The sequence below is a fragment of the Pinus tabuliformis genome, chromosome 2_1 (assembly GCF_031772625.1).
Source record: "Pinus tabuliformis cultivar Carrire ecotype Pingquan chromosome 2_1, CPIR1, whole genome shotgun sequence".
In the NCBI taxonomy this organism is placed as follows: domain Eukaryota; kingdom Viridiplantae; phylum Streptophyta; class Pinopsida; order Pinales; family Pinaceae; genus Pinus; species Pinus tabuliformis.
The window spans coordinates 987,520,545-987,547,663 of record NC_142299.1 but is presented as its reverse complement, the minus strand read 5'-3'; the positions used below and the strand labels follow the sequence as shown (position 1 = coordinate 987,547,663).

At 37.9% G+C, this 27,119-nt stretch overlaps 1 pseudogene across 1 annotated transcript in view; it reads left to right on the top strand.

Moving 5' to 3' along the window:
* Window positions 1–7,484, top strand: part of LOC149203940 (uncharacterized) — a 44,187-nt pseudogene extending 36,703 nt beyond the window's left edge. The window contains exons 3-4 of the transcript XR_016253986.1: window positions 6,414–6,560; window positions 6,745–7,484. The product of XR_016253986.1 is annotated as an uncharacterized LOC149203940 (transcript). The remainder of the gene's footprint in view (window positions 1–6,413; window positions 6,561–6,744) is intronic.
* The last annotated feature ends 19,635 nt before the right edge of the window (window positions 7,485–27,119 follow it).

Genomic DNA, 27,119 nt, shown 5'->3' with positions numbered 1-27,119 from the left:
ACGCCGCCTTCTGAGGATTTTATAAGCTTGCCTTCGAACCTATCAGAAGTCTTATGCTAAGAATCCTACCCACCCTCTTGGTTTGCGGTAGATCAGGCAAGCTCTGATTAAGGCAATGCGTGTAAGCAAAAATCGTCCCGTGGTTGGGGCGGCAACACATTGCAAGAGGTAGTGTGGTCGGGGTGTCAATATCTTGGTCGGGGCCGTGGGCAAGACAGCAACGGTGACGCCGGCTAGAGGGGGCCTTGTAGGCATTGGCGACAAGTTGTGTTATTATTTTTTTTTCTAGTAATTTATATTAATATTTATGCATGCAATTTTAATTAATTTTTTATTATATTCAATATATAGTATTATTAATATTTCATACGGCAAGTTGTTTTATTAAGTTTTGTTAATTTATAATTTTATATTAATATTTGTGCATGCAATTTTAACTAATTTTTTATTATAATCAATATATAGTATTATTAATATTTCATTTAAATTAATTTATAATGTATTTTTTTGGTAAGTTTAGGTAGATCCTTTTCTATTTATAAAACACAAGTTGAGTACACTTACTAACCATAGGTGACCTCAACTTGCCCAGTGGGAAACCAAGCTTTTTGGCCACCTATATATAACATAAGCCATCCAAAATTGGTATGTCTGAAGTCTTTCTAACCATGCTATGTAAACCGAACTATTGAAAATAGAGTTTTTATCTACTGTTCCTATGACCATGCATAAATATAAAGAAACCTTCTGCTAAAAAAGACACAGTACTGATCTGAGAACAAAAAACTCAGTCTACTTTTCCTGTTCGTCCTGGTCTGGGTCTACCATTGTTGGGTCCGCTGCTGATCCTCCATGCACTGGTCTCCTGTTCGCTATACTGGGGATGTGTCTCTCTATTCGGTCCATTCTCATGTCTTGTTTGCAGAGTTGGAATTGAATGGTCTGCAAGTTTTTTTTGTAGTCAGGCATGTCCCTGGTTATTAGAGCCATGCCCATTGATACTTGCTCAACTGCCTTGCAGAGCAGCCTCTTCATGAGCCAATATAGGTGCAACGTTTGCTTGAATTGAGACATTCTGCCTCTTGTGTTGCTCGGGTCTGATACCATATCCCTCCACTCTTCCATCTCCTCCTCGGACTCTTCTTCCTTCACGTTCTCTTCCATTTCGTCAATTATTTCTCTGATACCTTCGTCTGTGTTTCTCATATAAGCGCTGGCCGCTTCTTGTATGGTCTTGTCCATTGGGCATCGACCTCTCCGTTTGCTAGGGGTGTTATTGCTCTGAGGCCCTAGGCGAATGTTTGACCGTCCCCGACGGCCTCGACCACGACCTCGAACACGATCACGTCTTGCCCGTGCCATCTCCCTGCTACCCTCTATCTGTTCACAGGACGAACAGTAGTGGGTTAGGATAAAATCATCTTCAGTCCAAATACCCATCCACTCAGGATTTCGCTGTTTGTGGTTGCATTTTCCTATACCCAGGTCTCCCGGGGAATTATCCTCTCCTCTCTCCCTATTCCCTTCTACTTTTTCCTCGCTCAAATTTTTGGTACCAGGCTCTCCTTTACCTGCACGATCCCCCGCTATGGTTCTGCGTTCCCCGGTTCGAGAGTTCCTCAGCATGGTAAAGCCATTTACCATAGTCTCAGAACTGTCTCCCCTCCTCCCATGCAAATTGGTTTCCTTCTCTGACCCGTCAGAGATCTCCTCCTGGGATGGCTTTAGCATCTTGCCAGGGTTCTCTTTTGGGTCGCCCTCCCATTCCTGCTTTCTTGCTCGCCCCAGGTTTACTTCCCCTACCCGGCCTCCCTGCCTGGTAACTCTTTCCCGACTCGCCACCTGCACATCCTCTCTGCCCCTCTCACTGGCTCTCTTTGTTTCACAGGCTATTAGCTCCTCCTTCCTCTTATTGTCAATGACTATGCCCTTACCCTTCGCCTGCTTCGAAGCCCAACTCTCAGGCTCTTCCATTCCCTGAGGCCCGGACTTGTTACTCATCTGAATTCCCTCGGCAGGACCTTCTTTCTCCCCCCTGCCCCTGGTTCTAACACCCCCCAACATTCTACATAAGGCAAAATCAATTATGGAGAGACGACAATTTACATATCCGGTGAAACGATCCCTGCGCGTTGGTATATTGCTAGGCTCCCTCGTCCCGCTCCTTCCTCTCCCTCTCCTTCTACCCTTCCCCTCTGCCTTACTACTCCTTACATACTCTCGCTTGCCACCACCCTACTGTCTCGTCGTGCCGTCGTCACTGTCCTTCCCACCTCTTGTCGGCCGGACATTCCCTTTGCCACCTCTCTTAACCGATCGACGGTAGCTCTCCACGTACATGTTTGCTCTCATGCGGACTGCAATGGCTCGTCCTCGCTCCTTACTTTTGACATCGCCATTATGGCGCATTACATCCTCTGTCACCCCGATCGTGGGAATTAATTTATAATGTTGATTATAAATCAAATATAATATTAAATATTAACAATATTATTTAGTATAATATTAAATATTAATATATTTAATTTATATTATAAATTGAATATTATTAATATTTAATTTATACACGTTTAATTTATTAATGTGTAGTAAGTCTGCCTGGGGTAGCTCAAGTGGCAGTGACTATGGAAATGAAGTCTCACTGAATTAGAAGTCTTGGGTTCAAATCTTGGGCTACCCTCCTCCCGTAGCGAGGTGAATAATGGACATGTAAACTCGAAAATCAGAGAGTCCTACCAAGCTTACAATTTTTCTTTCTTTTATTAATGTGTAATTTATAATTTTAAAAACATATATTTAATTTATATATAGTTTTAATTATAGTTCTATTAATATTTGGGATGGTCCATACAAATGGAGATGTAGTGAATGCAATAGTATTCCAAATGGATCATAAATTAGGATGAAGGCACATGCGAATTAAAATAGGTGTGTTGGTATGCACCTACTTTATATTATCATATTAGTAGAGTGACCACTCAGACACTCATTTTTGTGTTACTACTATCATTTTTGTATGAGGCAACATGCATCATTTCAGTGTTTAGATTCATAAATTATCTAATGATTTAATTCTAATGTTGTGACTTAGTAATGGCTTTGATTTAGAACCATGTTTTATAAAATATAAAAAATATTATTATATTTTTTTGTACTTGCCATATCCTCTCCGTATCCGGATCTTGGCTTTTCAAAAAACCAATGGATCCGTATCCAGATTTGTATCCATATCTTGGTAACTTAGTATTTATGTCCAACTAATGACCACAAAGTAGGTCACAGGGATTGTTGAGAACAATGATGTCCATACAATGTGGGAAAACCAAATGGTCTCCTATAAAAAAAAATACAATGCGTGGATATAAAAGGCACAATGCAGGGACATAAAAGATACAATGTATGGAATGCCTTGACGGAGAAGATCCAGGGGCTAATGGGTCTGAGGGTCAAACCCATCTCTCCTAACATCTAAGGTTGACTGAAGAACACTGAAAAGAAAAACTCCGCAAAGTTTGTTGGCTCGATGAAGGGCCAGTGGGAGGTGCAGAGTGTCCACTAAATTGTTGTCCATAGGAGTTCGTGCACTGCTAAGGTTCGGAGGACCTAGTCTGTCTCCCAGGGATGGATTCGAGAAGAATTTGTTGCTGAGATCTCCTGTGGTGGGGTGAGGTCCCACTGATCTAGAGTCTGGATATGAAACAGTGTCAATCAGTCCCTTTGTGCCCCTGTATGAAGGTACCCTGAAAATATCGTGATCCTCTGTGTGGGGGTTGGTCTGATGGGAGGCTGAAGAATATGCGCTCGGAACTTGAGATACTCGTGCATATATAGGGCCAAACATATCTGATTGGGATCCCTGAAAAAGTCTGCAAGGTTCTGAGAGTCTCTGAACAAGCAATGGAACCTTCCTCTGATCTCGTAGTAGATAGGGCAACCAAAAATGAAGTGCACCTCGGTCTCTACTTCTTGTAAATGACATACTTGGCAAAGTTTGTTTGGTCTATCAATTTGGTGGTTCATCTCTACTCGAAGTCTATGAGAACCTACTCTGAACTGGCCTAGAGGAATGCGAAGAGCATGCATCCAGTGGTGAAACGTATACTGGAGTTGAATAATGAGCCCGTCGCTCAACTCCAAGAAGTGTTCAGCGTAGAAGGCCATCTTTGGGCGCAACCCTCCCAAAGGGTTGCCCCAGGTGACATGGACGAATTGTCTATAGATGTCCTCCTTGATGATCTTGTTCAACCTCTGTCTAGTAGGTAGAAGGTGACTAGGAGCATCCAAGAAATATCGGAAAGTAGGGAGACGATCCAACTGAATGCCCACTGACTCTAAAAGATCTGAAACCCCTGTAAACCAACATCTCGCTCGGCCCGAGGGAGTAGAAGGGTCAATAGTCTCAGAAGAGCAATTTGCCAAGTAGGGTAACGGTCCCTACTCGAGTGTGCAAATCCTTGGACACGATGCAAGAATGAGACCAAACTGAAGACTGTCTCAAGCTGAAAGGGCTGAGCTCCAAAATCTGCAAGGATGATGTGCTGAGGTACTGTCTGTTTGCATTAATGATGTGGCGGAGAAGAAGAATCTGGACTCTCTCAACTGAAGTCCAATCCAACTCAAGTAAAGATGGTCCCCAAATCTCTGAGCCATATAGAACAGTGGGACGGATCAAGGTGTCCATGAGGACATCTTGGACGAGATGTTTTGGAACCCAAGCTGTAAGAACCAATCTGATGTGAGGAGAGAAGGATGTGTGAGCGAGTGATGTCCAAATGAGGAGAGAGGTCACTCCTATTTATACAATTCACAATTTGTTGAGGGTGAGGAGACATGTCCATTGGGCTCCTTGAGCCTTCATTTGAGTGGGGCCGACCTTGACAATTTGTGCATGAGAGAGAATAAATTCAAAATTCCATTTCTGCTTTGTCAGAATGAGATGATCTTTATATCAAAATTGGACCTCTCGAAAAGAGGAATCCAATGCAATAATCATCTCCATCATATGAGCTGTCCCATGGTGGAATTTGGCCCTAGTTGCCAATTTTAACATGTTCACTGCAAGACGAGTATAAAGAACTTCTCGATTTTTGTTGACTTCAGTTTCTCTATAATTTCTTAACTCTTTATGAATCACTGTAACTTTGTCGGTATTGAATCTGCTGCACATTCTTAATCATTACAACTGGATTTACTTTGAATCTGTTTCTACTTTCCCAGCTTTCATACAAGCATTAAGAAAATCTCAATAACTTCTGACCTGACAAATGAAGAGATTTAATAGAATAATTGTCGTTTGTTTTGGGTTAGTAAAATATTACTTGCTGACATATTCATTAAGATATTATAATCAGAGGTTCAAGATAAAGTCATAGCTTTCATGGCAAGATTAGCAGGCTCAGATACATTTCTTGATGCATTTTGATTCTTCCCAAGACATATTTTGCCAATATCCATATGTTGATGTTTTTATTGTTCATTTTCTGCGTACTTATCTAACTTAACGTGTTCTTGCTAGTACAGGATTTGTATGCACGTAGATGTGGTCTTGGTTCTTTAACACTGTTTTTGTTCTGGAGGGTTTTGTACATTGCATACATGCCCATTTCTGAGTTGGCCAATAGAAATGAATTTCCAGTTTGAATTTATTTATTGCAGTTCAATATGTTAAAAAGTGACAATTATCTGCTACCATTGCTGTATATAATAAAGAACTTGGATTTAGAGTCAAATTCTGTGAGTGAAATTGGATTTTGAGGGTTTTGTTCTGTAAGGCAGCCAAGTTGTGGTAGTTGGAAAGACACCAAAAAAATTCAGCAATTTTAAGGGTTGGTGTGGCCTGGGCTGGGTGTGATCCCCAGTTGATTTTGATGGCGTAGATGCCTCTAGGTCACAGTTTCGTAGACCACAGGCTAGTCCTGCAAGTCATGGACGTGCTAGCAAACAAATAAAAGGTTGGATTTGGCTGGTTTTATTTATACTTAAATTTTCTTGTTTTAATTGTTTTTATTCTATAGATATGCTTTGTGAAATATACGCTCCTTGAGGATGAATTGGTTTCTCTTTTACTGCTTGTGAAACATAGTCTGATCATTACAGTAACAATATGTGCTGGCCATGAGGAGGGATACAAACTACTGTTAAACTTTTAATTTGGTTGTTTCCCGTTTTTCTTTTTATTTTTCCTTATTTATATACACACTTGATTCATAATAAGTTATATTGCTCTGTTTTCTCGTTGAAGTCAAATTTTGTATTATCCGAAAGCCTAATCTGTCTACTCTGTTGTATTAATTATCACTTCCAGTGAAATTGCTATCCATTATGGTTACGGTCAAGTATTCATCATGTGAGATTTTACCTAATAGGTGAAAAACATTGGCTACTTTGTTATTGAAATTGACCAACTTGTGCAGGACCATAGTGGCACAGAGCAGAACTTGTACCAAGCAGAAGCATACTCTGGTACATCAGCTGGCGGTGGGGATCAATTGAGTTCTGTTGGGGAAGACAACTTATCACAATATGTTGCAGAAAACGGCTCTTCCTTTGAAGTTTCACAGGTAAATTTAAGGGATTTGGATTGTTACAGGTTAAACATTTCTCCATATACACACACATCTAAACACACAAACATGTTTTATTTACCTGGGTAACTTGTCTTTTGTGGGAGTATATCAAGAATTGAGTGACGTTCCTACCTAGCATAATGAAGCTCATCTTGTTACCTTTTTCTGCATTATGTAGAGTGATATCAGTCAGAGTCCCAAGAACCCTAGTCCTACATTAGATCACGAGTCTCATGCAAGTGCTGAGCAGTTGCCTTCTCATCCTCAAGTGCCACATCAAAAACAACAGCAGCCTGCACCTGAGGGCCATCAAGAGCTGGACCTGGAACCTGAGGTGCATCAACGTCAGCCAGAATACCAGCGTAGGGATCAGCAGCAGTACTATTCCCAGAATGGTGGAACGTCAAGGGGTTATCAGGGGCAGAGAGGTGGACGTGGAATGGGATATGGAAGTGGCAGAGGGAGAGGTTACATGAATGTGCGGGGAGGCCGCACTGGCAGGGGTGGTAGTTATTCTGGTGGTCGTGGACAATACTATGACCAAGGCAATTACTACCCTAGAAACTATAACAGTGGAAGAGGACGTGGTAGAAGAAGTGATGAAATGGTTTACAACCATGGAACTGGTCCGTCACAGAAATCTGCTATAGCAGCAACAAATTGAAATTAGTCCCACCAATTCCAATAGCAGGGGTATTAGATTACCCTATCTCATCTTTTGTTATAAAATGGGAACGTTGTTACTAGCTTCTGGGAAGTATATTGAAGGTAGAATACTGTTAGGTTCTACCGGTAGTCCCATGTTGAAAGGTGATGTAGAACTTTGGTCTCGGACGTGTTTTGAGTACTATTGCCTTTGTAGAAGACAGCTTGTGGTATACCATGGTATAATCAATCAAGTTCCAATTTTTGCATAGATACACTGAGATGCCTTTCTTTTATAATGGATTAGTGAAGTTATTTTGTTTTTGTGATCCCCCCAACTCTTTTCCCACCGCACCCTCCTAATAAACAGCAGTTTCATGTATAAGATTTGGGGACTTGGGGGTACCTCTGAGCATTTTAGATGCAATATGGGACATCATAGTAACTTCGTTAGATGAATCCATTACTAATGTAAGGGTTAGAAATTCGGACTAACGATAATTGTTTGGAGACTTACGCGCTTAACTTAAAATAACTTATTTTTGTGTTTATTTTGCAATTAAGGAGTATGATCTGCCTATGACATCATTGATGATTATCAAGTTGTGCTTATAAAATGGAAAGTTTTAATGTGGACACTGGCCTACGCCCTTACAATATCGGTTACTGAACTACTGGACTGAAGTCTGCGATGATCAGTTCTTTATCCAATGCCTTTGATTTTATGCTTTGTATAACTTCCACTAGTATTCAATGAAAGGTCTAATTTTATGAATTTGTAGGACCCCCGGGGGTGTGTCGGTGGTGGTGGTTGGGGCTTGTTTTACTTTGTGGATGGAGTTTGTGGCCTTGTCATACTTTTATTCTAACGTCATTTGTGTTTACATTTAAGAGAACTCTCTATATCAATAATCTCTTCATTCACCTATTGCAGTGTATACTGGATCATTGCACGCCTTCCAAATAGCAAAGACGTTATCTATCATCAATCTGCCTTGGGTTAACGATGGCGGTTATGTTCCAGTGACACAGGGCAGCAAATGCTCAACTATGTGACACATCTATCTAACTGCTAAAAGGAGGTGATTACGCTGCATTAACATTGCAATGCCATATCGTTCTATTAAACCGCGAAAGTGAACTTGAGAGACCGAAGTTGATAATGTAGTAGTATTCTATACGAGCTTCGCTGATCTCAGAAAGGTTGGAAACTGCTATATTTTGTAGAAAAAACAGGTCCTACTTTTGAGATGAGGTAGACAAAAAGGGAATACATGAATTAAAGGCACTCCATTATTCTTTGAGACAAGTTCAACTCTAGAAGAACAAACTCCTGAAAAAGCTAGGAATGTGATTAGTATCTATGCGAGTTCGGAAGAAACATGCTATGTAGATCATCACGCAGTTTTGGCAGAAGTTTACAAAAAAAATACTAATGTTTAGAACTGTCAACCTCTTTCCAAGGGAATAATCAGAATGGTTGGCTTTTGCCTGCGCCAGCCTACCTCGTCTTCGATTATAAACACAAACGACCACACAAACTAATGTAATGAATTTTAAACACAAACGACGACACAAACTAATATAACAATTCAAAATTTCATTTTGATATTTAATTTCAGTAAAAATTTTGTCTTCCGCAAAAATCCTAAACAGTTCTAAACATTAGTATTTTTTTTGTGAATTGTACCCACGTTGAATCAAAAATTGAATTGGCATCTACCCTTTGAGCATTAAGGGGACCAACGTGTCTATTGAAATTGAAACCAGATGAATGGGAGAACAAAAGATACTCCCAGCTACTCAAGCCACCAACCCAGAACAAAATTGGACCAATTTTATTGAATACTGGGAGTGTTATTTAAGGGGCACCTTGGTGCTCACACTGCAGTTGACTTTTGCAGTGTCTGTAAGACTCAATTTTTTATTTTTATTTTCTGAAATTGATAAACTAATAAATGCGATTTTTTTGGGAAATTAAGACCTAATCAATTAATATAATTGATTCTTAGAACAAAGTCTTAACTTTGGTAATAATCGATCCGTTTAAATTGTATTCAAAGTATTCATGCACTTTCACCGCATAACGAAGGTTTAATTTAGGGATGCACAGTCGATGAAGGTTTGTATGATTGCTTGTGATATTTTTTCATTGTCAGATGAGTTAGTACATATAAATGAGTTACAGGTGAGAGTGTGAATTTTAAGAAAAAAAGAGTATTTTAGATCGATTGCAGTCCAAATCCATAAACGAAGGTTTAATTGGGGGATGCAGAGTCTATGAAGGATTTGTATGATTGCTTGTCTTGTGATATTTTTTCTTTTCCATCGCCAAGAGTTGCAGTAGATATAAATGAGTTACATGTGAGGGTTTGAATTTTAAGAAAACAAGTCTTTTAGATCGAATTTGCAGGCTATGTTAGAAAAATATAATTTCGAGAAGTATTGATGTTTTTGTTTAAGAAAATATGTAATATATTTATGTTATTGTATTTGATTACTAGAGTTATGCAGAGAAAAATTTACATTCAAAACCTTGAAAAGGAAGAATATTGGACATTTAGGGTAGCTATTTTTCCTTTAAAATTTCAAGTAGGAAATATTGAATATTTAGGGTAGTGATTCTTTTGGGATGTTGAAGTGAATTTTAAATCTTTGACCATTGAGTGGGTAAAGGATCTTAAAGTGTTTAGTTATAAGTTTTATTTTTCTTTCTATCTAATGGTCTTATATTTTAAAAAATAATGAGTAATTCAATTTATATATAAATATTTATTGAATATAATAAGTAATTCAATTTATATATACATATATAAATATTTATTGAATTATTGTTGTGCTTAGAGGCGCTCTCCAGTCTAGTATGATAAATGCTCCAGTCTAGTGTGATAAATGTTTTAATGTAATGTTTAACATTTTGACCAAGTCAAATTACATAAAAGTAAAAATAAAATAAAAATAAAAAATTTAAATTAAATAAAAAGATAAATATAATGTAATGTAAACATTTTAGCGTAGTCAAAATAAAATAAAAATAAAAATAACCCCATAAAAATAATATAATAATAAAAATAAAAATGGCCCATGGTATTGAGAATCTATGGTATTCATGTGGAATATAGCTTATTTAAAGAGGGAAATTAAAGTGACATCAGAAAGTGATATTAGATCCATTTAACTTTGGATCTACCAAGGACGGAGAAAGATCAAATCTCTTGATATGCAAATCTGTTGATGGAGAAAGATCAAATCTCTTGATATGCAAATCTCTTTTAGAGTGAAAAGAGATTTGATCACACCTGCATAGTAGATCTAGAGTTAAGATGGATCTAGGCTGTAATAATGCAATTGTAAATGATATAGACATGAATTGATCTGTTCAAATGGTAAGACATTGCAGTAAGTGCATTTTTATGAGAATTATGATTTTATTTTATGTTTCATATTTCATATATATTATTTTTTAAGTTATATTATTGGTAATGTGATTTTTTATTCATGTTTTTGTTTTTTAATATATATTTTACAATATATTTAAAATATTTTATATGTATATTATTAAATGTGTCATTCAGTTTTGTTAAGCCAACGTCACATATTTTTGGAGAGACATTTAGAGAAATTTAGTATTTTTAAAAAAGGAGAATTACAAAGAGAGTTTTATGATTTGGATATTTATTTTTGGGCAATTATCATTGGAATCTGGTTATAAAAAATTTGTTGGAATGAGAGTTGAATTTGTTTTTTTTCATTAGCAGAATTGGATTCAAATACCCTAAAAAACCCTTATTGTACTTGGGTTGTTCAATCTCAACAATTGATAATCTGTTATTCCAACAATTAATCTAAATTTTTAGTTAGATTTAAGACAAAAATGATTGGGAGAAAATGACTAGAAAAAGTCAAAATCATAGCATGTTCAAACCACTCTATTACAAATAGACACTTAAAAAGATTTGAGACATTCATAGTGGTGTGATAGAGGGAGAATTTATATTGGATTTTTTTTCAAGAAAATAAAAACAAATGCAGGTCTTCGACCCCAGCTCAATTGCCAAAGGTTGGAGATGTGGTAGTTTCCTCAAGGCTTCAATGGATAAGGAGGCTTAGCTGCTTAAGGTGATAACATATCAATTAGAAAATTGACCTATATGTAGAAGTCTAAAGCCATGTAAAATGAAATTTGTGGATGTATAGATGGATTTTTAAGGCAAGACATAGAAATGTGTAGCAACATATCTGTTGGCAGAAATTGACATGCCATTTGTTCTTTGGTACACTACTTATTGGCTATAAATTTTTTCTTTAAAAAATAATGAGTGGTCATTGTAGTATTAACATATTTTATTTGCAGATATAAGTAGTTGAATACCAAAATTTTAGGATTATATTGAACGTCTTGTATCATGTGGAATACAGTCTCTCACGTTTTAGGTTTTATCAATATTATTGAAGTGTAAGTTAAAAAAGGTCAAGATGGGGCATTTATATGGTCTCAATTTGTAAGAGCTAAGCACTTTGTTATGTTAATGGGTAATTTTCAGGGAACATTTGGGTTTATTCTTAAAATATAAATAATGTCTTTGAAATATGTAAGAAAAATCAAAACACGAGTTGAAATTGAAAGTGGTCAAGACTTCAAGGTGTTAAAGAGATAACCAAACATTCCATGCTATTAGCAATTTGCATGAAATTCAAACACTAACCTCTGCAACAAACACATAGTAGGAAAAATGGTGTCATGGAAGGAAGCATTGCTTGACAATGATAATGACTAGTTGACAATGAAATGATGTATAATTAATTATTGAGCTACAATAGTTCCAATGGTGTTTTTGTTAAATCAAGGTCTAACAAAGGTAAGTCACTGGTAAGAATCATTGTGAAGCTTTATTAGGAAGGAAGTTCCAAGTAAGAAATTTCACAATTTTGGTTTTTTGGCACATGCATATGTTCCCAATAAAGATTTGACATAAAATAAAAACTATTAAGTAGGAAGTGTATCTTCATTGGATACAACATTGAATTGAATACGTGCAATCTATATGTTCTAGTAAATAAGAAGATTTTTAGAAGTTTATAGGTGGTCTTGATGATAAAATATCGCATGTGCAAACATCTAAATTTTAAAATGATTTTTTTAAGATAGACACCTAAACACCAAAAATCCTCTTACATATAGGAGGAGCCAAACAAGAGGAGGAAGAAAAAGTAGAGTTGGACTCTGGAGAAAATCAGTGGTCAATTAGTTAGAAAATGTCAAAATAGTTCTATAAGAGACCTTCAAGATGGAAGCTACATGAGATACACGGAGGAGATAGAGAACAAGCTATTAAATGAACCTTATTTTGATAAATGAGGTGAATTTATCTGATCTAGTTCCCCTCTAATGAAGTAAACAAAAAAACAAGAAGGGAGGAACACAATGCAAGTAGAGTAACACCTTAATGGAAACCAAGATTGGGAAGTTAGTTGGGTTGCCTCCAAATATGACACCAATAGGTTGCTAATGGGTATATTGAACTAAATTCAGCGTTGATGGTTTGATTGATAATTCTGAAGTCACATTTGTTGCAAATCGGTACATACAATAAGAAGGGATATATTTTGTTTAGAGATAAAATTTCTTTCTATTATGGAAAAGAAAGTACATATATCCGTGAGAGTAAATTTCAATCGCCATAGATGTGTTTAGACCAGTGTTCATCTATCTACTTACACAAATTGCCACTGAGAAAAAACATAATAAATACATTTAGTCGAACCATAACATTTGCGAGTCTACTGACATGATAGAATCACCTGATATCAAAGGACACAGTAAAAAACTGTCATAAGGCCAACACAGTATAAAAACAAAATTCGCTCTAGAGAGAGAGCCCTAACAAAGAACCCTGTAGTCGAAGACCCATGTTATAATGGGATGGAACCTTCCCCTGTCAAAGAGCCAGAGCAAAACTGCTGGAAGATGATGTGATCCGTAACAGAGCAACGACTCAATTTGGATAGTCGATTTGCTTCGGTGTTTTGAGATCGGTAGATGTGCAAAATGGGAAGATGAAGAAAAATCACTAACAAATTTCTGATTCGAAATTTCCAAGTCTCGAGAGCAGGAGAATTTAGGGAACCCCTGTGGTTAGCCTAGTCGATAACAAATTTAGTGTCACCCACAACAAACTTTCAATAGATTACAAGGAAACTTTCAATCCCACAACAAAGTTGATCATAATTGGAATACAAGTTGGATGGTATGTTAATAACACATTCTTTGATGCGGGAGCATCCAGCCAAGGCACCATGACCGGGTGTTGGTCTTTGCAGGGTGGAAAGTTGAATTAGCATATTGGTTTTCTTTATGTTCAGTTTGTCAAGGGTAGTTTGGTCAGTTAGGGTCATTTATTTGTTGTCTTTAATTAATAGTAGATTAATAATTGTCTTAGCATTTTAAAAGGAAAAAGACAAATGTGTCTAATGTAAAATCTTGCCATGTAGGCAGAACCGAATACCTAAATAGTTATGTAACTATAAGGTCTACAACTGAAAAAGTAACTACACAGTTCAATTAACTGTAGACAGAGAACATAAATGTAACATCGAAAATCATTGACAAGGTTCAGCACTTTTGGATACAAGAAATAAAAGAAGACAGAGAACAAATTTAACATTCATCCATCTGTACTATCATCTACATACTGTGTAATTTCATTTCTCAATTATTAATGCTTCAACAATGACAGACAAACGTACAGTTTTGTGTTTTTCCTCTCTTAATGAACAAAGTACTGTCGAATGCATACAAGTTTCCAGGACTAGAACGGATGAATAAGTAAACAAGCTCGTGGCCAGGAGAATGTCAACACAACAAAACAATTGAATGAAGAAATCAGAGTCCGAGTATCGATTGGACAAACCAAACAGAGGTAATTCATTACAATCTGTTATACACCATTTCTTTTCCTTTCCAAACGAAACAAAGACAAAGAAAATATATAACTGTTATTACATAAGAGTCCAGCGTTACATTGTCAAAGCAAATAGAGTAAACAGTGACCGCGAGATAGGGCAGACCCTAGTCAAGGGTTTGTCATCGTGTAACCCTCGTGCCTAACCGAAGAGTTTAACCAGTACGAATTACAAACTGGGATTGTAAATAGAGGTGTGCCCAGGTCGTGTAACGAACGCCGAGGCGCGGCCCCAAAAAACTATAAGCCCTAGCTACAGTCTAACAAGTCTATGGTGACAGAGCCTACCAGAAAGGCACCGAAGGGTTTGCAAACTGAAGCGTTGAAGCCATCCACTCCCGAGGTCTAACTTTGCTCTGTACAGTCAGAACAGGCCACTGTTAATCAAACCACACATAACAGTGAAACGAGCAGAGTTATAATACAAGTAAGGGAAGAACATAATCTTACATGGGAGTGTGTTGACCAAGAAATCGCATGCCACAGAGACACAAAACATAGGAATGACCTGAGACAAAAGGAGTGGACATTGTTAGCTTTTAAACCAGGAGAAGGCAGAGATAAATCAAGGAAAGACGAATTCCCTGAAAGACAAGCCAAGCGAGCCATTGTGCTTGTAACTTGAGCACACGGGAACAATAACAAAACGATTTTAGCAGCAGAGCAGTAGCAAAATAACCAACAACAAGAAGGAATGGTTGGAAAAAAGATAGAGCCAACCAACAATTGATTCTATGTTCGAAAAAAAGAAATAACTAGTTGTGCCAAGGAAAATGAACATACCAACCTCCAGAATGCATAATGGGACCATACAACAAGGAATAGAGTTGCCAACAGCATAGGCGAGCCCGTGGAACCACATTCATTCGCAGAGAAAACCAAAACAGAGTATCACCATAGAAACCCTTGCGGAGCTCTCATAGCAGAACGAAAATGTTAAATGACCAAAATGCCAAAGGGTTTTGCGTAATGACCAAGCGGGAAACGAGGACCGAGGCAGGAGTATAGGTCAGTTTCGCATTTACAATCCTTAATAAATGATTGCAACCACTACCAAAAATATCCACTGATCATAACAATAATTAAAAGCCAAATCATCAACCAAATCCGAGTTCATCAATAGCACCGGACAAACACTGTGTCAAGTTATACGTTGGAGTGTGGGCTGGGTCCCATCATAGTGGTATCAGAGCCAAGTTTTCTTTTTTTAAGGTCAGTTAGAGAAATGGAGGTAGGAAGGCGAGGTCGTGGCAGAGGTGTTCGAAGGATAGCAGAGGAAGGACTGAGAGAGGAGATTAGGATTCTTATTGCCCGGTTGGAGGCAGTCGAAGCAGGGAGAAGAAGGGATCCAGAGGTAGGCGATGACAGTGAAGAGGAAGTTGAAGCAACAATAGATGGATTAGATGGAGAGAGCCCAAAAATGAGACTGTTGAGATCGGTCTTAGTGGCAAGTAGTAAACCCAAACCAGAACTCCCAAATTATGATGGTAGCATGTCCATAAAGTTTCTATTAGACTGGATCAACGAGCTAGATAAGTATTTCGAGTGTGAGGAGGTCAGTGAAGACCACAGAGTTAAGTTCGTTGCGGCAAAGTTGAAGGGACACGCAGCCCTGTGGTGGGACAGTGTCCAAACAGAGAGAAGGAGATTGAACAAGTTGCCGATCAAACCCTGGTCAAGGATGGTGGCCAAGTTGAAGGGCAGATTTCTGTCGAAAGACTATCAGATTTCACTACACAGACAAGTGCAGAATCTGAAACATAAAGGAATGACAGTAAGGGAGTACACTGAAGAGTTTTATTGTGTGAACCTAAGGGCTGGATATACAGAGGATACCACAGAAAAGATAGCCAGGTATGTAAATGGTTTAAGGCTAGAAATTTTAGATGAAATTAGTATTCTGTCTCCAAAGAACATTGAAGAAGCATATCAGAGTGCTATGAAAGCTGAAGAGAAAATTACTAGAAAGCAAAATGCCCAAAGAGGATGAGGAACTGGCAGAGGAAGAGGCCAGTCATATGGTAGAGGGCAGACTGCTAGTAGTAATGAGGAAGGCAACAGTTCTAGAGCTTCCAGATCAGCAGATAAAGGTGATAATGCGAAAGGTGGTAGGCCATATCAGCGAGGCAGGGGAAATGGCCGAGGTAGAGGAGCTGGTTATCAATGTTACAGGTGTCATAAGTGGGGACACAGATCATTTGAGTGTCCTGAGGCAGACCAAGCTGGATAGAGGGGTGCGTATGTCGCACAACCAGAAGAAGCAAAGGCACCTCCCCAAGAAGCAGAGAATGCTCCAGAAATAGGGGAAGCCTTGGTGTTGAACAAGGTATTGTTAAAACCAACCAAGGAAACCACCGAACAAACACAACAGAAGGCTTTGTTTCGAACAGTTTGTAAGTCACACGGTAAGTGCTGTAAGTTAATTATTGACAGCGGTAGTACAGATAACTTAGTGGCCACAGAGATGGTGGAAAAGTTGGAATTGAAGCGATTGAAACATCCCACCCCTTACAAAGTTTCATGGCTGCAAAAAGGCCATCAGTTGCTGGTGGATGAACAATGCGAGGTGGAGTTTCAAATAGGCAGATATAAGGACAAGGTCATTTGTGACATCATGCCGATGGATGTATGTCACATACTGCTAGGCAGGCCATGGCAGTACGACAGAAAGGTGGTACATGACGGAATGACGAACTGCTATAAGTTTGTCAAGGATGGAATCAAGCACACGCTTGTGCCCATCAAGGAGGAAGGGACAGCAGGAACAAGTGAGCCAAGAGCATTGTTGGTCAGCGGAAAACAGTTTCTGAAACAAGTTGAGGATAGCGAGGTGAGTTATGCAGTTGTAAGAAGAGAAAAAATGGTACTGTTGCATACAGAGGCATCAGATTTACCCCCAGAAATTCAGCAGATGTTGTAGGAATTTACAGACATAGTGGTGGATGACTTGCCAGATAAACTGCCCCCCAAAAGAAGCATAAGTCACCATATTGACTTCATACCCAAAGCAAGTTTGCCGAATAAGGCAACATATTGGATGAGCCCCAAGGACAATGAAGAGATTAGGAAGCAGGTGCAGGAATTACTAGACAAAGGATTGATAAGGGAGAGTTTGAGCCCTTGCGCAGTTCCAACAGTTCTTGCTCCCAAGAAAGGAGGAGAATGGTAGATGTGCATAGACTTGAGGGCCATCAACAAAATCACCATCCGGTACAGGTTTCCACTACCACGGCTGGACGACATGATGGATTGTCTAAGCAGGGCAGCATATTTTTCTAAGATAGACTTGAAGAGTGGGTATCACCAGATCCGAATTCGAGAGGGGGATGAGTGGAAGACAACCTTTAAGACGAATGAAGGATTGTATGAGTGGCTGGTTATGCCATTCGGACTGAGCAATGCGCCCAATACATTTATGCGATTAATGAATGAAATGCTGAAAGAATACATTGGAAAATTTGTGATAGTATACCTGGACGACATACTAATTTTCAGCAGGACAAGGGAGGAGCACCTTCGACATGTTTGGAAAGTGCTGGAAAAATTGCAGCAAAACAAGCTGCTAATAAATCTGAAAAAGTGCACTTTTCTGCAAAAAGAGTTTATTTATTTGGGCTTCGTAATAGCAAAAAATGAGCAAAAGATGGATTCAGAAAAGATTGCAGCGATAGTCAATTGGCCATCCTCGAAAAGCTTATTTGAGGTACGTAGTTTTCATGGGCTGGCGAGTTTTTACCAGAAATTCATAAGAAATTTTAGCGAAATTTGTGCACCTATGTTGGACACTATTAAAAAGTCCAGTCAGCCTTTTCGATGGACTGATGCAGCGGAAAGGAGTTTTTAGCTACTAAAGAAGAAAATCATAGAGAGACCTATCCTGAGATTGCCAGATTTTAAAAAGCTCTTTCAGGTCCGCTGTGATGCTAATGATATGACTATTGGAGCTGTACTCAGCCAAGAGGATAAACCTGTTGCATTTTTCAGCGAGAAGCTAAATGAAAGCAGACATAAATATTCGTCCTATGACAAGGAGTTCTATGCTGTTGTACAGGCATTAAAGCACTGGAGACACTATTTGCTGGGAAACAAATTTGTGTTGTTTTCAGATAATTCTGCACTACAGTATGTGATGCAACAACACAAGCTGAATAAAAAAAATGCCAAGTGGGTGGAATATTTGCAGAGTTTCACCTTTGTGTTGAAACACATCAACGGGCAGGCCAACAAGGTGGAAGATGCAGTGAGTAGGAGAGCTTTACTTTTGCAGGAGAGTACTGTTCAAGTGATGGGTTTTGAGCACTTAAAAGATTTATACCAGACTGATACAGATTTTAAGGAGGCCTATGAGGCATGTCAGAATCCCTTGGTGAGAGATAACAGTCCACGTTTGGACTACAACTTGCAAGAGAAACCGCTGTTTAGAGGAGGACAACGATGCATTCTTGACTACTCGATGAGAGAGAACATTATTCGGGAGAATCACAGTGGAGGTCTAGCCAGACATTTTGGCATAGACAAGACACTCGAGCAGCTCAGTGATTTCTACTTTTGGCCAAAGATGCGAAGGGATGTACAACGATTTGTGACTAGATGTAAAGTGTGGTAGTTGGCGAAGGGTCACAATCAAAACACGGGATTGTATACACCATTGCCTGTTCCAAGAAGACCATGGGATTCAGTGAGCTTGGACTTTGTCTTGGGTCTACCTAGGACACATCGAGGTTACGAATCGGTGATGGTAGTAGTGGATAGATTCTCGAAGATGGCACATTTTATCCCTTGCAGGAAAACCAGTGATGCCACTCACGTGGCCCACTTGTTTTTCACTGAGATTGTCAGGCTACATGGTTTGCCTAAGTCTATTCTTTCTAACCGGGATGTGAAGTTCACAGGGCACTTTTGGCGCACCCTGTGGAAGAAGGTGGACACATAGTTGAGTTACAGTTCTGCTTATCACCCGCAAACCGACAAACAAATAGAGGTGGTAAACAGGGGATTGGGAACCCTGCTACGAAGCTTGATTGGAGAGAATTCGCGAATGTGGGATAGAGTGCTTGCCCAGGTAGAGTTCGCTTATAACGACTCGCCTAATCGCAGCACAGGTTACAGTCCATTTCAAATCTTGTACGACATGCATCCTCGTGGAGTGCATGAGTTGCGAGATCTCGGACTGCAAGAAAGGCGAAGCGCAGATGGAGAAGATTTCGCTAACGCGATGAGAGATTTGCATGAGCAGGTGAAAATTAAATTGCAGGACAGTAGCCAAAAGTATAAATAGCAAGTAGATTTGAAGAGAAGGGAAGTATAGTTCAATGTAGGAGATGAAGTCCTCGCGCATTTGCGTAAGGAACGCTTCCCCAGAGGTGCATACAATAAGTTGAAGTATAAGAAGATAAGTCCCTGAAAAGTCCTCCGGAAATTTTCAGCGAATGCCTATGAGATACAGTTGCCACCAGAGATAGGCATTTCACCCATCTTTAATGTAGCAGACCTATTTCCTTACACTGCTGACCCAGAAGAAGAAGACAGAGCACACAGCCTACACAGAATACTTAGGATGGAGGAGAAACTTGGATGAGACAGATGCCTTACATTCAGCCTCCCGAGATTGAGAGCATCCTCGACACTCAGGTGGCCAAACGAACTCAGCGGAAGGAGTATCTGCAATACCTGGTCAAGTGGAAGAACCGTCCTATTGAGGATAGTTCGTGGCTTGATGCCAGGAATATTGAGCAGACGGGTTCTTCAGTCGAGAAGCTCATGGACCGGAGTCATGATTTCTTTTTGCCCCGAGTGCCTGATGCAGGAGCATCCAGCTAAAGTACCATGACCGGGTGTTGGTCTCTGCCAGGGTGGAAAGTTGAATTAGCATATTGGTTTTATTTATGTTCAGTTTGTCAAAGTAGGATGTAGGATTTTGTTTTTATTTTTAATTTTAGTATTAGTCAAGGGTAGTTTGGTCGGTTAGGGTCATTTATTTATTGTCTTTAATTAACAATGGATTAATAATTGTCCTGTCATTTTAAAAGGAAAAAGACAAATATGTCTAATGTAAAATCTTGCCATATAGGCAGAACCAAATACCTAAATAGTTATGTAACTATAAGGTCTACAACTGAAAAAGTAACTACACAGTTCAATTAACTGTTGATAGAGAACATAAATGTAACATCGAAAATCATTGACAAGGTTCAACACTTTCGGATGCAAGAAATAAAAGAAGACAGAGAACAAATTTAACATTCATCCATCTGTACTATCATCTTCATACTGTGTAATTTCATTTCTCAATTATTAAATGCTACAACAATGACAAACAAAGTGCAGACATACAGTTTTGTGTTTTTCCTCTCTTAATGAACAAAGTGTTGTCGAATGCATACAAGTTTCCAGGACCAGAACGGATGAACAAGTAAACAAGCTCATGGCTAGGAGAATGTCAACACAGAAAAACAATTGAACGAAGAAATCAGAGTCTGAGTATCGATTGGACAAACCAAACAGAGGTAATTCAATTACAATATGTTATACGCCATTTCTTTTCCTTTCCAAACGAAACAGAGACAAAGAAAATATATAATTGTTATTACATAAGAGTCCAGCGTTACATTGTCAAAACAAATAGAGTAAACAACGACCGTGAGACAGGGCGGACCCTAGTGAAGGGTTTGTCATTGTGTAACCCTCGTGCCTAACCGAAGAGTTCAACCAGTACGAATTACAAATTGGAATTGTAAACAAAGGTGTGCCCAGGTTGTGTAACGACTCAAACAAGAGACAACAAACGAACGCCGAGGCGCGGCCCCAGAAAACTATAAACCCTAGCTACAGTCTAACAAGTCTGTGGTGACAGAGCCTACCAGAAAGGCACCGAAGGGTTTGCAAACTGAAGCGTTGAAGCCATCCATGCCCGAGGTCAAACTTTGACCTGTGCAGCCAGAACAGGCCACTGTTAATCAAACCACGCATAACAGTGAAACGAGCAAAGTTATAATACAAGCAAGGGAAGAACATAATCTTACCTGGGAGTGTGTTGACCAAGAAATCGCATGCCACAGAGACACAGAACATAGGAATGACTTGAGACAAAAGGAGCGGACATTGTTAGCTTTTAAACCAGGAGAAGGCAGAAATAAATCAAGGAAAGATGAATTACCTGAAAGACAAGCCAAGCGAGCCATTGTGCCTGTAACCTGAGCACACGGGAACAATAACAAAACGATTTTAGCAGCAGAGCAGTAGCAAAATAACCAACAGCAAGAAGGAACGGTTGGAAACCAGACAGAGCCAACCAACAATCGATTCTATGTTCGAACAAAAGAAATAACCAGTTGTGCCAAGGAAAACGAACATACCAACCTCCAGAACGCATAACAGGACCATACAACAAGGAATAGAGTTGCCAACAGCATAGGCGAGCTCGTGGAACCACATTCATTCGCAGACAGAACCAAAACAGAGTATCACCATAGAAACCCTCACAGAGCTCTCACAGTAGAACGAAAATGTCAAAATGACCAAAATGCCAAAGGGTTTTGCGTAATGACCAAGCAGGAAACAAGGACCGAGGCAGGAGTACAGGTCAGTTTCGCATTTACAATCCTTAATAAATGATTGCCACCACTACCAAAAATATCCACTGATCATAACAATAATTAAAAGCCAAATCATCAACCAAATCCGAGTTCATCAATAGTGCCGGACAAACTCTGTGTCAAGTTATACATTGGAGTGTGGGCTGTGTCCCATCATTCCTAAATGGGGATTTTGATGGAAATTTATATGGAGTAGCCAAAAGGAGTTTTACTATTGAAGGAGAGGAAAATTTGGCATGTATGTTGGCAAGGGTCTTGTATGGATTAAAGCAAGCACTTAGAACTTGGTATGAAAAGATTGATTAATATCTCAATTTAAGGTACAATTTTGAGCCTACATTTTATCTCAAAGTAAAATGAGAAGAAATTACCATTATGGTTATATATGGTGATGATTTAATAATTGAAGGTATTAGTACCAATTCAATGAATGAAAATATACAATTCTTGCAAAGTACTAGATATGATAAACTTGGGATTATCACATTACTTTTATGGAATCAGAGTTTGTAACAAAAGGACAAGATTTTCATCTCACAAGTAAATTATGCATTGAAGTTGTTGAGAAAGTTAACAATGGAGGCCTTCAATTCTAGCTTAAATATTTCAAAGGATGATAATTTAGAGATTGTTAGTAAAACATCATATCATCACTTGTAGTTAGTTTAATATATCTCGCTACAACCAAGGCATACCTAAACTTTGTAGTTGGTATGTTCTCAAGGTACGTAGGTTATCCTAGTGAGACACATTGTATTGCTTAGGTATTTCAAAGGTACATTACAATTTGGTACTATACTCAAGAAGTTGAAAATTTTAGGTTAAAATGATTTTTCAAATGTAGGTTGGTTATGTGATGCAGATGGAAGAAATTTCATAATTTGTTATGCCTTAATATTGGTAGTGGAGTGATTTCATGGGCGTAAAATGGTAAATTTTGATGGCCTTTCATTAACAAAAGTGGCCTTATAGAGTAACAATCAAAGCACCCTGTGAGACAATGTGGTTATGCGGGTTTTATGTGATTTGAAACTAAAACAAATACAACAAACAATTTTATAGCGCGTTAATTAAAGTGCAATCAATATGGCAAATAATCTAGTTTTCATTCAAATTCAAAACATGTAGAAGTTTATTATCACTACAATAGGGAACATGTTAAGAAAACAAAGACATAATTGGTCTTTTGCAAGTCATAGTATTAGGAAGCATGCGTTTTCATCAAGGCAGTCAAAAATAATAAGTTTGAGAAATTTCAAGCATTGTTGAGAGTCGTGGAAAACATAATAAATATAAAGGGGATGAATATTACACATTTTAATGGTTATCTAATAAAGAGATAATCTAATGTTATGAAGTTATGATAAGAAGTTATTGGAAAAGTTAACAATGGAGGGTTGCAATTCTAGCTTAAATATTTTAGAGGATGATAATTTAGAGGTTAGTAAAACATCATACGATCACTTGTAGTTAGTTTGATATATCTCACAACAAACAAGACATACATAAATTTTGTAGTTGGTATGTTCTCAAGGTATTTAAGTTATCCTAAGGAGACACATTGTATTGCTTAGGTATATCAAAGGTATATTATACTCAAGGAGTTGAAAATTTTAGGTTAAAATGATCTTTCAAATGTAGGTTAGTTATGTGATATAGATCGAAGAAATTTCATAATGTGTTATGCCTTAATCTTGGTAGCGGAGTGATTCCATGGGCAAGTAAAAAAGTAGATTTTGATGGTCGTTTCATTAACAAAAGTGGCCTTACACAGTAACGGTCAAAGCAACTTGTGAGACAATGTGGTTATGTGGGATTTATGCAATTTGAAATTTCAACAAATACAACAAACAATTTTATAGTGCATTAATCAAAGTGCAATCAAGATGGGAAATAATACATTTTTCATTCAAATGCAAAACATGTTGAAGTTTATTATCAGTACATTAGGGAACATGTTAAGAAACTAGAGACATAATCGGTCTTTTTCTGGTCACAATATTAGGTAGGATGTGTTTTCATCTAGGCGGTCAACAAGGACAAGTTTGAGAAATTTCAAGCATTGTTAAGAGTCATTGAAAACATAATAAATATAAATGGGAGGAGTGTTACACATTGTAATGGTCATTTAATAAAGAGGTAATTTAATGTTATAAGTTACGATATGAATTTGTTGAGAAAGTTAAGGATGGAGGGTTGCAATTCTAGCTTATATATTTCAAAGGATGATAATATAGAGGTTGTTAGTAAACATCATATCATCACTTGTAGTTAGTTTGATATATCTCACAACAACCAAGGCATACCTAAACTTTGTAGTTGGTATGTTCTTAAGGTATTTAAGTTCCCCTAAGGAGACATATTGTATTGCTTAGGTATATCAAAGGTATATTAAAATTTGATAATGTACTCAAGAAGTTGAAAAATTTAGGTTAAAATGGTTTTCAAATGTAGGTTGGTTATGTGATGTAGATGGAAAAAAAATCATAATGTGTTATGCCCTAATCTTGGTAGTGGAGTGATTTCATGGTCAAGTAAAGAAGTAAATTTAGCTGGTCCTTTCATTAGCAAAGGCGACATTACAAAGTAATGGTCAAAGCAACCTATGAGACAAAGTGGTTAATATGTGGGATTTGTGTGTTTTGAATCTTTAACAAATACAACAAACAATTTTATAGTGTGTTAATAAAAGTGCAATCAAGATGACATATTCTAGTTTCCATTCAAATGCAAAACATGTATAAGTTTATTATCACTACATTATGGAACACATTTGAAAAAAAAGATATAATTGGTATTTTGCAAGCCACTATATTATTTAGCATGTGTTTTCATCAAGGTGGTCATCAAGGACAAGTTTGAGAAATTTCAAGCGTTGTTAAGAGTTATGGAAAACATAATAAATATAACGGGGAGGAGTGTTACACATTATAATGGTTATTTAATAAAAAGAGAATGTAACATTATGAAGTTACTATATGAAGTTACATATAGAGTTATGTTACACGTTAGAGATAACACAATGTTGAGACAAGATATGCCAAGGTGTCATTGTAATAAGAGATTACATGAGTGGATCCTAAAAAGAATATTAGAACTTATTAGATATATATACAATACATATACATAATATGATCTCTTATTTGTGTCTCTTTGTCTCATATATTTTCCATATTTTGTTGTATAAAAATGCACTGTTGATTTTATTAAACCTGAGTTTCTCTCTTCATTATAGAAATATATAGGGAAGTTAACTCCTATAATTTCTAATAACAATTTCTATATTGCTATCCTACTTTAAGCCGCTCTATTTATCTTTGCGAATCCCAACTCCTTGTTTTCCTTTAGGTGCCCTTTAAATTTCCTTAGATGCATCACTATTACAACTTAGTATAAAAGGATAAGATAATTATAAAATATCATAAATTTGAATAAAAGGCTAAAATATATGAATTTTCCCATATAAATACTTAATAATGATTTATGGTCAAGCTTCATGAGTGTGTAGCCCCATAAAAATTACCCTCAAGACATGATATAAACAAGTAGATAAAATTTCAAAACATAATAATTTTGTTAATTTTAAATGCATATACATGGTTGCATTTGTTTCTAATAATACAAGATAAGGATTAGGTAAATAGGCTAGTAGATCCTTCATATATTACTTAATTTGGGCCTATCTTGCCGGTTAGGCTATTCTTTTGTAAGATACTACTGGACTCTCTTGATCCTTTACCATGTCATGCAATGAGGGATGGAACTAATACCCATACTGATACACATAGACTCTTATCCTACAACCCTTATTGATCCTCCGATGCTTCGTACTTTGGTTAGTGATTGTCTACCATTCTCACCCCCCCCGCCCCCACCCCACACTCTCTCTCTCACACACACACACACATAATGAAACGGTTATAAAATAACATTCAAGATATATAATAGAGTTAATGCCATTATTTTATTTAAATGATCATATTCAAAAGTGTCGTAAGGTACTTTCCATTAATGCTTTTTCCATTGATAAAAATAATATTTCTCCCCTCCTTAACGCTCGACACACCTCCCACTTTAGGCTTTGCCATTGTGGCCATTAGGTTGAGTCCATTTCTATGCAATTGGGTCAATCATGAACTATCATAACAATTTATGATTTAATGAGTTATATTTTCCAAGGGAAAGAACCAAACGATATGTTGAAGAAAATAGAACTTACCACCTCATTACCACATTCCTTGAGTCGAACTTTTCTCTTGCTCTGCATCTGCGGACTTTTAGTCTAAACTTCTTGCACCACGAGAAGAGCTCAAGTCCTTAGGAGAATTGAGAAGCCTGCGCATTGGTGCTTGACGCCAGTGTGAACCTAAAGTGGCCGGTTCATAGGTTGTCTTATGAGTCTGTAAGTCAGTTTGAATCTTGAGACTTAGTCTGCTTGCATGCCAGGTAGCCTATAGATTTGTTACGCTTCGGCTAACTCATATCTACTAAATGCTGCAGCAGTCCATCTGAGGAAGAGATTTTCCCTCTGTAATATCTGCATCCATAAATAATATAAATCTTGTTTCCGCAACCTTGCTGTTTTTATCATATCATATCTGTGTTAAAGGTCCTGTAAAAGTGGTATCAGAGCCAAGTATTGTTTGAGTGGATTTTGTTTGTGAGATATTGTTTGAGTGGATCAGGAATTCGCTTGAGTCCTGAATAGCGTTTGTAGCCCGTTGTTTCCGGAGTGGGCATGGGCGTTGAAGACGTTGGACGAGAATTCGTACCTCGGTACGCGACGAAGCCGCAATTTCTCCTACAGAAGAAAGCCACAATTCTTCTTGGTATCATTTCTGCAAGTCTTTGGACGGGTATTTATCTTTCCTAAATCTTTCAACATGGATGCCTCCAGTAGTTCTGAGTCAATGGGAAAATTTGGTTCAAAATATTTTGATGCAATGCAAAATGAACATGAATTAAGATCAGGAATGTATGATGTATGTCATAATGAAGAAAGTTCTGGAAATGAAGCTTGCATTAATGAAGAAGAAGATAGTCCCACAGTAGATTGGAAACTTCCTTCTGTTTCACCTACTGATGTATATAAAAATCTTGGTCCTTTTAATTTTCGAGCTCTTAGTCAAATCAAAATAAAAGAGAAATCAGTCAAAACAGAGTTAAGCCTTAATGTCATGATGACTATTCCTCTGTTAGAACAAAAACATATCCAAGCTACTTTGAAATCAGGATATCAGTATGCCCATCTCGGGATGGTGAGAGTCGGTCTGAATGCCTTACACAGAAAAGGCCAGAAAGCTTTTGTCTTTTCAACCCTGTTTGATAATCGATGGTCAACCTTTGTTCAG